The 13,537-nt window shown below is 37.3% G+C and overlaps 1 protein-coding gene across 1 annotated transcript in view; it reads right to left on the bottom strand.

Annotated features, from left to right (window-relative positions):
* Window positions 1-13,537, bottom strand: part of LOC117338934 (rhotekin-like) — a 53,625-nt gene that overhangs the window by 34,447 nt on the left and 5,641 nt on the right. The gene's annotated exons all lie outside the window — the stretch shown is intronic.

The following is a 13,537-nucleotide window of genomic DNA, read 5'->3' as shown; positions in this document are numbered from 1 at the left end:
CACCATGTCCTTTGAACCAGGTAAGCTAAAAACAAACTAAAAGACAACTGTGTTCTTTTAAGTTTTCTACAAGCTCTGTCACTGAAAAAAGAGCAAGTTTTCCTCCATGTTGTGTGTTTTATTGACAGACATCTCCTCGCTGCAGCCATGTCGACCATAAAATCAATGAGGCCAACATAAAAAAAGAGATTTGTAATGGTAATTTGAGCAAATATAAACCAATATTGGAGTTGCCCTAATCTCTGAAATGTAGAGAGCATCGTGCACAGGACACACAGACAGATGACTGCCACGTGCACCTGGACCAGGCAAGTTAATATTACGTAGTGTCTGCATACACAGTCAGGGCTGAAATATTACATTAAGCATCATACATCAACAAAATATATGGACCATCCCAAGTCTTTGAATGGGCTTTTTTTCTTCCCCACCAATTAATTCTTGTCTTATCTTATATCAGAAGATAACCCTTGTTTTACGATCCATTTTTTTAAATTTCTTTCATGTTTTATCCCTCCATGCAATCCCCCTTTACTGTTTCGTAGGTTTTCAGTGCACTACAGCTGGAACATATTAAAGTGTTGTTTGGTGATTAAAGGTCAAGGTCACATTTATTTCTCAGTATATGATGCCATCATAACAAGGGTTGATCAGTGAGAAATGCAGGGAAGGTATCGTGCTCTAAATGAAATGTTTTAAAAAGGATAATTAATTATTTCATTATTATTATGTGTTATAACAGAATACGATTTTAATTGGCTTGGTTCCAAATGTTTATGTTTCAAATCATGATCAATGGTTGGCTGAATACTAATTCATTATGTGTGTGATGATTCAACACGGAGGAAAACCTACCTAGTACCATCACCTTCTGGTGACCTATACATACAAAAGGGGAGATCTGATACTTATCTGACACAAGAATGCTGGGGTTTCTAAGTAATTATACATGTATATAATAATAATAATGTATATTGATAGACATCAGATTTGTCTCCAACTACATTTATAAAAAGATATTTATAGATACTACAAATAAACAAATCCACTTATATGCAAAGACTCATAAAACATTAAAAGGCATTTAATAACTGAATGAAGATAAACTATTTTAAGAAAACTGGAATATAAATAATTTTTTTTTTTTTTTTTTTACAAAGATCATGTTTTATCATATGTTTATAAAGCCTCAGATACTGGTAAGTATTTTTTGTAATACAAATCCAAGGGGTGTTTCCTTTTAATTTTTTTTTTCTTACATTTAAATTTAAATCTGTATCAGTTCACACAGAAATGGACTTATTGTCTTTATGATAATGTCCATTAAAAGTCCGACAATGAACATTTATAAAAACAGAAATACCTTTGTCCTGGCTGCTCCTCCCAGGAGGAGGTCAGGAATCGGACTGGGTATCCCTTCAATGTCTGTCATTGTTGACCAACGGTCAAAGGTGAGTTATGGTCACAATGACCATGTCTTAAAATAGCCCTAGCAGCAGCAGCAGCAGCAACACTAGTACTGGTAATGTAAACACAGCCACGAGTCTGGCCCCAAACACCTGTGTTGTCACTTCTTTTCATCACATTAACATTTTATCCCAGTAAGCAGAATTTCAACACATTTCTTCACCAGCGATGAACAATTCTTACCAATCCATGTGGTCAGTAATCTGAATTCCTCTGAATTAAAACATCAACCATCCTTTTAGCATTTAGCATGTTGCTTTAACCATGTTGCAGATGTAACCTTTTGTAATGAAAATACTCCCGAGGAGCTGTTGCTACCAATGTTAAGCCAGGAGTCTGGTTAGTCTGGTTGGCTGTTAATTGCTGGGGCTGGCAGTCTTTGACAATGGCTGCTGAACAGATACAGAGACCTCCAACTCAAAAATCAATAGTCCCTGTACTCCACTCTTAACAAAGGGAACAAAGAAAGGCAACAAGAGTTACCTCCCTTACATCAATCATAATTCATGGGCACACTACAGAAAAGGGGCCGGGTATATCTGTGAAATCAGTAAATTTACTTATGTTGAATAAAGAATTTGAGGAAAAGACCATATGACAAACTGTTAACATCAGTTATATGTACATTTAACCCAAATCTATATAGATAATGAAGATTCTGAAGAATGGTACAGTATGTATGCATATGAGTTGGTTGAATCCCTTGCCCTTTGGCAATTAAGACACGATAAAATATGTAATAGGAGTAGATGAATACACTACAAACATTATTTTCTTCTGCATAATCTCAGAGAGCCTTCATTAGATTTATTTCCTGTCGAGATGGCAATGACTCAATAAATGTGTAGCAATAAACTCTTTATCCTACACTTTCTGTTAGGACACTTAAAAAGATTTTTCCATGCAACTCTAGATCTAGACCTCCAGATCAGGACTTACAACAAACAAACATAACTGTTTGACTTCTTAACCATTTGATTTTTAAATGGAGACATGAATGTAACCATAGTAAACATGTGGTACCCATATTGTAATGTGTGGGACTTGTGTTCTACTTCTCACATTTTGTTTCTTATTAGTGCTACTACTTTGTAGTTACCCACCCAACATTAGCAGACGGCTGATTATTGGAATGACTGATATTAGTGTTATTAATGCCGATCCACAAACCTTCCTGTTTCAGTATATCTTCGCTACATAAGTAATGACCTTGTTTAAGGTTGATCTGTATATAGTTGTCTTAATGTTATAATGATAACAGTGTTACCTATATTTCATTTCAGGTGATTGGTTTGGTTTAGTTTATTTTGTTTAACATCCTATTAACAGCCAGGGTCATTTAAGGTTTGGTTTGTTTTTGTTAAACGTCCTATTAACAGCCAGGGTCATTTAAGGACGTGCCAGGTTTTGGAGGTGGAGGAATGAGGGAGTACCCCGAGAAAAAACCACCGGCCTATGGTCAGTACCAGGCAATTGCCCCACGTGGGTTTCAAACTCCAATCCAGAGGTGATAAAGTGTCGGGACACCTTAACCACTCGGCCATCGTGGCCCCCAATTAAGTTGAAAACAGCAAAGTCTATCTTTCAGTCATGCCTTAACAATGAACCAAATTTAAGTGTACATCAAAATGGTTTACTGGTACAATTTATGGTTTCTTAATCAGGAGACCACACACTGGGTGACAACATGTGTGTTGTACTCCAACGTAAATCTGACGATCGATTGGAACATCTTTAACTAGATCCAATTAAGTCATCCTGTTTACAAAAGTTTTTAGTGAAAACAAGGTCTAGATTTTGATTTCTTCCATAAGAAAGCATGCATTCTTTTAAAAAACCTTCATGAAATGAAATATAACTCCAAAAATACTTTTGCATTTAAGAAATTTTTCAGAAATCTGTCAAAATTACAGAGAAAATAAAATGCTTTTGATGGTTTTGTTATGAGAATTATATTCCTTCCATGGAAAGCTTGACCCGACATTGCTGTGTGTGCCTATTTATACGGTGTTATATAATGATACTTGAAGCTTTATGCACTCCACAACATGTGCACACTGTCCTGGTTAAAACTGTAGAACATTCCACAGCCTCACGGACACCCTGTATGTATTGTCATAAACTGAAAGCTTTTGTCATCTGACATTTCGCCAACAATTAAGTCAGATTTTATTGTTCTTCGGAAAGATTAGAAGATAAAAATCAGTGTGAAAAATACCAAGAGCAAAAAACATTTCCCCCATCATGACTATATCCCATTACATCAGCCAGAATATGACAGAGCTCTTTGTTTTAATGTTAAGTATACATAAAAAATATCATGCTTAAATATGATATTCTGGGAGCTTTAAATTCATCAGCATGCACTAGCGAAGGAAATAAACCTTGACATGTTCATACATAAAAGCAACAACTTAATTGCAAAGCAGCAAGTTTTATAAAATTCATTTTGACTGTCGGGGAATGTACTACCAACTCAATGCAACCATCCAATAAATTGATCAGTCATCTGAATTTGGAACAATCATGCAGCTTGACAAGCAAACCCTATTTTGTTCTGGTATAAAATACAGATTTTAGAACATCTGGCCAAAGTGCGCATTCTGTGGCTAGCATATATGTATATAATGTAAAAATATTTGTTTACACTATTTGTATATAGATCAAGACATTTATATACAATATTTTCATATTGGGTATATCCTTTTGCTTTTGAAATATATTTAAGCATACTGATACATTTAAAGAAAATCCATGTCAATACTTACAATCATGAAAACAGGGGACTCCTCCATCCTGATGGAGCTGGGATATTGTACAGTACTTAAAAATATCACACACTCCTAGCTCCACATGGTATAATTACACATGCTCTGTAGTAGTCTGTAATTTGGGGCAGTAGCTTTTAACTTTTACAACACTATGGTCAGCTGTCAGTTAAAATCCCCAAGTGTGAATGTATGGAAACTGGACACAAGATATTTCCTTGACTGATTCAGTCCTTAAATTGAGGTGTCATCCTGTCTCATAAATATAAACAAAATAGGCCTTCCTGAACTTATCCTCTTTCCCACACTATTTCTAACCGAAAGGGGATGTGTCAAAATACTTTTACCAATGGACCATTGCTTTTTTTCTAAAACAGATAAACTAACTTCCCTATAAATTCCACTAATGCCGCACAATAAGTCACTATGTATACCGATGAGTGCTAAATGGTCAGACAAAATCTGAAAAGTTTAAGAGGTCTATATATGACTCGAAAAAAAAATGTTTTGAGTCAGCCTCTAACTTCCCAGTTTCCTGTAGCAGCAGCCCACCATATGTATACTTCTTTGAGGCACCCAAGAGGGTATTTATCAACTTTTAACTTTAAAAATATATATATATATATATATATACATGTATATAATATCCTTTCTTTGATGAAAAAGGGGGAACATTTCAAAAGGATTTAGCTTGGACTGTACTGGATCATGTGCAATGATATTCTTTAAACACAGATTGGTTGCCCTTTGTGTAATTAGTACTAGTGGTGCACATGTCCCCATCTGGATGAGGGGAGGTAATATGAGCTTTATAACTTATTACAACAATAAGAAATTGCAAGTGGCTTGTTCCCCTGCCTGTGCAGCTTAACTCTTCAGCAATGTTCACTTTTATACTCACATTTCAAAAAATGTATCTAAAGTTTTATGCAAATATTATAAACTGAAATATTCATTTTCAACAAAAAACTATTGAAGAATTTTCCTCTCCCTTGTACATTTGAACTCAAATCTTTTAAAAAAAAAAAAAAAAGAAAGATTAGAGCTTTCCAATCAATCCATTAGTCTTTTGTAAGTAAGCGTTAAGTTGATTTAGTTCAAATTCCTTCACCTACTTATACCCGTAATATGAAGTACATAACTTCTTGTTATCCTGTGCTTTCCTTGTCATATCAGGAAAAAGTACTTAAACTATCACTTAACCCTTTTGTGATCAACCACAAGACAAACCCTTATGTAAGTATGATTATAGCACTTTGTATTTGATGTAAGATAAAACCATCCAATCTCACTTAAAAAGTGCACTGGTTTTAAACGTGTGGCAATTAATATAACCAGGTAATCTTAATTTGGCACTTATGGTGTTGAAAATATTTCATCAAATTATAAACGTGAGGGGGCTAAAATATACAATACATTACACTATATACATTTCAGTATTTCAATATTTATCAAATAATCTGTTTATGGATGATGGATCTACAGATGAATTGCCTTTCATACATGTTCAAGTTATAAAAATACTTACTGGAGAACGTTAACAAGGGGCCCATGAGTTTTGATATATTTTCTATAGATTTTCATGATCATGTGACCCAGAATTTGAAGTCAAGGTCATTCATCTCAGCATGCTAAAGGCCCTGTATCAGGTCTCTAGGCCTCTTGCTTAGTGAGAAGTCGTTTAAAGATTTTAGCATATTTGACCCCTCTGACATTGAATGAAGGTCAAGGTCATTCATTTGAACAATCTTGATAGCCCTTTCACCCCAGCATGCTATATTATAATATCAGGTCTCTGGGCCTATTGGTTAGTGAGAAGAAGTTGTTTTAAAGAATTTTGCAAATTTGACACATGTGGCCTTGAATGAAGGCCACGGTCATTCATTTGACCAGTTTTGATAGCCATTCACCCCAGTATGCTATAGACCAATATATATCAGGCCTCTAGGCCTACTGATTATTGAAGAGAAATCGAAAATGCAAATTGTTGATACACGACGACGCATGACAGACTACTAACGACGTACCTGGTCTCTGGTGACCTAAAATCCATTATAGCATTTATTTTCATTTTCATTGGGGTTAAATTTTGTGTTTTATGCTTTGAAACTATTGGTTAAAATTGTATGTTTTTCATGGATTCTTTGTTTCATATTTCCAAAGACCTTACATATATATTGTTACAAAGGTATCATATTCTATGGGATAAATATCTTAAACAATAAACAAACATGTATTTTTATGTTACACAAGAGCATGCCAGCTGGCTAAAGTGAAGTATGGGTTTCCTCCCCTTACCTATATTGCTAAGATATCAATTTAGTGGTAGCACAATACAACAGGGACCAGCAGTTTATCGATTGCTGCATAACTTTGTTACTGTATTTCTTACATGTTTATTTGTTTCTAAGTAAAACCACACTGTGAAAATCCTTTTTCACTTTCGAATTGAGAAATTTGGATCATTGGGACCAAATTTCAGTCCCAGAATTGGAATGAAAACACTGTCAGTCAGGTGAGATGTTTCACTTGAGGGGGATTGATAAACTGCTCACGTTACATAGTGATAAACAATAATAACATGTATGTAGGTACTCTTTGTACGAAACTTGCAACTAGCTGACAGTATGGTCAACCCCACAACAGCTAGTGACAAGTATACCAGGATCACAGAGGCATGACAATATATAATGTACTGTACCCATCATAATTAAATACTGATACGACTGATTACCGCTATAGATTGTAAATTCACTCGTCAAATCTACAATACCGGGTAATTACCTACATTTAACAAATTATGTACCACACCAGAACAGATTTTCAGATAAAATCCACAACTTGTTTTAAATTATATTTGTGTATGTTTTATTTCATGTCAAATTACTTCATCAGAACTTTGTTTTGTGGACTTTCCAAAACGATGAAATAACAAAATCTTATGCTTTTACAGTAGCTGAAAAAAAAAATCAAAGTTGTCTGTTGTTTTATTTTCCTTAATAATTCCTTTAATCAATCGTTAATCAGTTACATAGAGGTTACACAACGAGTGGTTGTTGGATATGGAATTTATTTCACACTCGTAAGTTATTTTTTAAAAGTTACAAAATTAAAAGACACGAGCTTTAGCGAGTGTTTTTTGCAACTTTTGAAAAATAACTTACGAGTGTGAAATAAATTCCATATCCAACAATTTCGAGTCGTGTGACCTGTTTCTACCACAATAATATCGGCTTGAATCAAAGGGAAACGTGGCCAAGTATAATTTCGCGTATGCAAATAAAGTGTACCGGTGACGACCGGGACCTGGTGATGTGACGTCATTAGATTATTGATGACGTCAATAACAATTGCAGCTTGGGTCAAAGTTCACCGTGTTAGCCAATCAAAATGCGTACAGAGTTTATACCACGTGTGGTATAAACAGATTGTTAATCAACAGCTGTAATGATTAACTGATGGTCTGGGAGTTGAATAACACAGGGTATTGTGGTAGAAATCAACTTAAACGATCAAACAAACATACCACACTACACTACATGTAAAATGACATACCATATATGTGAAGTATTAACTTACCAGGTAAATGGAAATTAAAATCTGGACAGCTGAATTTGTTCATTCAAATAAAATATGAATTTTAAATAAATTTCAAAAATTAGAAGAAAAAAAGTTTCATTTAGAGACAGCAATGTATTAAAAAAAGTTTGATTTAGTCATCTACATTCTCACTTTCTACACATGGCTTCATTCTCACTTTCTATACATGGCTTCATTCTCACTTTCTACACATGGTGACATTCTCACTTTATACACACGGTGACATTCTCACTTTCTACACACGGTGACATTCTCACTTTCTACACATGGCGACATTCTCACTTTCTACACATGGTGACATTCTCACTTTCTACACATGGCTACATTCTCACTTTCTACACATGGCGACATTCTCACTTTCTACACATGGCTACATTCTCACTTTCTACACATGGCGACATTCTCACTTTCTACACATGGCTACATTCTCACTTTCTACACATGGCGACATTCTCACTTTCTACACATGGCGACATTCTCACTTTCTACACATGGTGACATTCTCACTTTCTATACATGGCTACATTCTCACTTTCTACACATGGCGACATTCTCACTTTCTACACATGGCTACATTCTCACTTTCTACACATGGCGACATTCTCACTTTCTACACATGGCTACATTCTCACTTTCTACACATGGCGACATTCTCACTTTCTACACATGGCTACATTCTCACTTTCTACACATGGCGACATTCTCACTTTCTACACATGGTGACATTCTCACTTTCTACACATGGCTACATTCTCACTTTCTACACATGGCGACATTCTCACTTTCTACACATGGTGACATTCTCACTTTCTATACATGGCTACATTCTCACTTTCTACACATGGTGACATTCTCACTTTCTACACATGGCTACATTCTCACTTTCTACACATGGCTACATTCTCACTTTCTACACATGGCGACATTCTCACTTTCTACACAATGCTACATTCTGACTTTCTACACATGGCTACATTCTGACTTTCTACACATGGCTACATTCTCACGTTCTACACATGGTGACATTCTCACTTTCTACACATGGCTACATTCTGACTTTCTACACATGGCTACATTCTGACTTTCTACACATGGCGACATTCTGACTTTCTACACATGGCGACATTCTGACTTTCTACACATGGCTACATTCTCACTTTCTACACATGGCGACATTCTGACTTTCTACACAATGGCGACATTCTCACTTTCTACACATGGCGACATTCTCACTTTCTACACAATGCTACATTCTCACTTTCTACACATGGCGACATTTTCACTTTCTACACATGGCGACATTCTCACTTTCTACACATGGCTACATTCTCACTTTCTACACATGGCGACATTCTCACTTTCTACACATGGCTACATTCTCACTTTCTACACATGGCGACATTCTCACTTTCTACACATGGCGACATTCTCACTTTCTACACATGGCTACATTCTCACTTTCTACACATGGCGACATTCTCACTTTCTACACATGGTGACATTCTCACTTTCTATACATGGCTACATTCTCACTTTCTACACATGGTGACATTCTCACTTTCTACACATGGCTACATTCTCACTTTCTACACATGGCTACATTCTCACTTTCTACACATGGCGACATTCTCACTTTCTACACAATGCTACATTCTGACTTTCTACACATGGCTACATTCTGACTTTCTACACATGGCTACATTCTCACGTTCTACACATGGTGACATTCTCACTTTCTACACATGGCTACATTCTCACTTTCTACACATGGCTACATTCTGACTTTCTACACATGGCGACATTCTGACTTTCTACACATGGCGACATTCTGACTTTCTACACATGGCTACATTCTGACTTTCTACACATGGCTACATTCTCACTTTCTACACATGGCGACATTCTCACTTTCTACACAATGGCGACATTCTCACTTTCTACACATGGCGACATTCTCACTTTCTACACAATGCTACATTCTCACTTTCTACACATGGCGACATTCTCACTTTCTACACATGGTGACATTCTCACTTTCTACACATGGCGACATTCTCACTTTCTACACATGGCGACATTTTCACTTTCTACACATGGCGACATTCTCACTTTCTACACATGGCGACATTCTCACTTTCTAAACATGGCGACATTCTCACTTTCTACACATGGCGACATTCTCACTTTCTACACATGGCGACATTCTCACTTTCTACACATGGTGACATTCTCACTTTCTACACATGGCTACATTCTCAATTTCTACACATGGTGACATTCTCACTTTCTACACATGGCTACATTCTGACTTTCTACACATGGCTACATTCTCACTTTCTACACATGGCGACATTCTCACTTTCTACACAATGGCGACATTCTCACTTTCTACACATGGCGACATTCTCACTTTCTACACATGGCGACATTCTCACTTTCTACACATGGCGACATTCTCACTTTCTACACATGGCGACATTCTCACTTTCTACACATGGCGACATTCTCACTTTCTACACATGGCGACATTCTCACTTTCTACACATGGTGACATTCTCACTTTCTATACATGGCTACATTCTCACTTTCTACACATGGTGACATTCTCACTTTCTACACATGGCTACATTCTCACTTTCTACACATGGCTACATTCTCACTTTCTACACATGGCGACATTCTCACTTTCTACACAATGCTACATTCTGACTTTCTACACATGGCTACATTCTGACTTTCTACACATGGCTACATTCTCACGTTCTACACATGGTGACATTCTCACTTTCTACACATGGCTACATTCTGACTTTCTACACATGGCTACATTCTGACTTTCTACACATGGCGACATTCTGACTTTCTACACATGGCGACATTCTGACTTTCTACACATGGCTACATTCTGACTTTCTACACATGGCGACATTCTGACTTTCTACACAATGGCGACATTCTCACTTTCTACACATGGCGACATTCTCACTTTCTACACAATGCTACATTCTCACTTTCTACACATGGCGACATTCTCACTTTCTACACATGGTGACATTCTCACTTTCTACACATGGGACATTCTCACTTTCTACACATGGCGACATTTTCACTTTCTACACATGGCGACATTCTCACTTTCTACACATGGCTACATTCTCACTTTCTACACATGGCGACATTCTCACTTTCTACACATGGCTACATTCTCACTTTCTACACATGGCGACATTCTCACTTTCTACACATGGCGACATTCTCACTTTCTACACATGGCTACATTCTCACTTTCTACACATGGCGACATTCTCACTTTCTACACATGGTGACATTCTCACTTTCTATACATGGCTACATTCTCACTTTCTACACATGGTGACATTCTCACTTTCTACACATGGCTACATTCTCACTTTCTACACATGGCTACATTCTCACTTTCTACACATGGCGACATTCTCACTTTCTACACAATGCTACATTCTGACTTTCTACACATGGCTACATTCTGACTTTCTACACATGGCTACATTCTCACGTTCTACACATGGTGACATTCTCACTTTCTACACATGGCTACATTCTCACTTTCTACACATGGCTACATTCTGACTTTCTACACATGGCGACATTCTGACTTTCTACACATGGCGACATTCTGACTTTCTACACATGGCTACATTCTGACTTTCTACACATGGCTACATTCTCACTTTCTACACATGGCGACATTCTCACTTTCTACACAATGGCGACATTCTCACTTTCTACACATGGCGACATTCTCACTTTCTACACAATGCTACATTCTCACTTTCTACACATGGCGACATTCTCACTTTCTACACATGGTGACATTCTCACTTTCTACACATGGCGACATTCTCACTTTCTACACATGGCGACATTTTCACTTTCTACACATGGCGACATTCTCACTTTCTACACATGGCGACATTCTCACTTTCTAAACATGGCGACATTCTCACTTTCTACACATGGCGACATTCTCACTTTCTACACATGGCGACATTCTCACTTTCTACACATGGTGACATTCTCACTTTCTACATATGGCTACATTCTCAATTTCTACACATGGTGACATTCTCACTTTCTACACATGGCTACATTCTGACTTTCTACACATGGCTACATTCTCACTTTCTACACATGGCGACATTCTCACTTTCTACACAATGGCGACATTCTCACTTTCTACACATGGCGACATTCTCACTTTCTACACATGGCGACATTCTCACTTTCTACACATGGCGACATTCTCACTTTCTACACATGGTGACATTCTCACTTTCTACACATGGCGACATTCTCACTTTCTACACATGGCGACATTTTCACTTTCTACACATGGCGACATTCTCACTTTCTACACATGGCGACATTCTCACTTTCTAAACATGGCGACATTCTCACTTTCTACACATGGCGACATTCTCACTTTCTACACATGGTGACATTCTCACTTTCTACACATGGCTACATTCTCAATTTCTACACATGGTGACATTCTCACTTTCTACACATGGCTACATTCTCACTTTCTACACATGGCTACAATCTCACTTTCTACACATGGTGACATTCTCACTTTCTACACATGGCGACATTCTCACTTTCTACACATGGCGACATTCTCACTTTCTACACATGGTGACATTCTCACTTTCTACACATGGCGACATTTTCACTTTCTACACAATGCTACAATCTCACTTTCTACACATGGTGACATTCTCACTTTCTACACATGGCGACATTCTCACTTTCTACACATGGCGACATTCTCACTTTCTACACATGGCGACATTCTCACTTTCTACACATGGTGACATTCTCACTTTCTACACATGGCTACATTCTCACTTTCTACACATGGCGACAATCTCACTTTCTACACATTGCGACATTCTCACTTTCTACACATGGTGACATTCTCACTTTCTACACATGGCGACATTCTCACTTTCTACACATGGCTACATTCTCACTTTCTACACATGGCTACATTCTCACTTTCTACACATGGTGACATTCTCACTTTCTACACATGGCGACATTCTCACTTTCTACACATGGCGACATTCTCACTTTCTACACATGGCTACATTCTCACTTTCTACACATGGCTACATTCTCACTTTCTACACATGGCGACATTCTCACTTTCTACATATGGCTACATTCTCACTTTCTACACATGGCTACATTCTCACTTTCTACACATGGCGACATTCTCACTTTCTACACGTGGCGACATTCTCACTTTCTACACATGGTGACATTCTCACTTTCTACACATGGCTACATTCTCACTTTCTACACATGGCGACATTCTCACTTTCTACACGTGGCGACATTCTCACTTTCTACACATGGTGACATTCTCACTTTCTATACATGGCTACATTCTCACTTTCTACACATGGTGACATTCTCACTTTCTACACATGGCTACATTCTCACTTTCTACTTCTACACATGGCTACATTCTCACTTTCTACTTCTACACATGGTGACATTCTCACTTTCTACACATGGCGACAATCTCACTTTCTACACATGGTGACATTCTCACTTTCTACACATGGTGACATTCTCACTTACCACACATGGTGACATTCTCACTTTCTACACATGGTGACAATCTCACTTTCTACACATGGCAACATTCTCACTTT

This window comes from Pecten maximus, chromosome 12 (assembly GCF_902652985.1).
Source record: "Pecten maximus chromosome 12, xPecMax1.1, whole genome shotgun sequence".
Taxonomy (NCBI): domain Eukaryota; kingdom Metazoa; phylum Mollusca; class Bivalvia; order Pectinida; family Pectinidae; genus Pecten; species Pecten maximus.
Note: the sequence above shows the minus strand (reverse complement) of the source record. Positions and strands in the feature narration are given on the sequence as shown.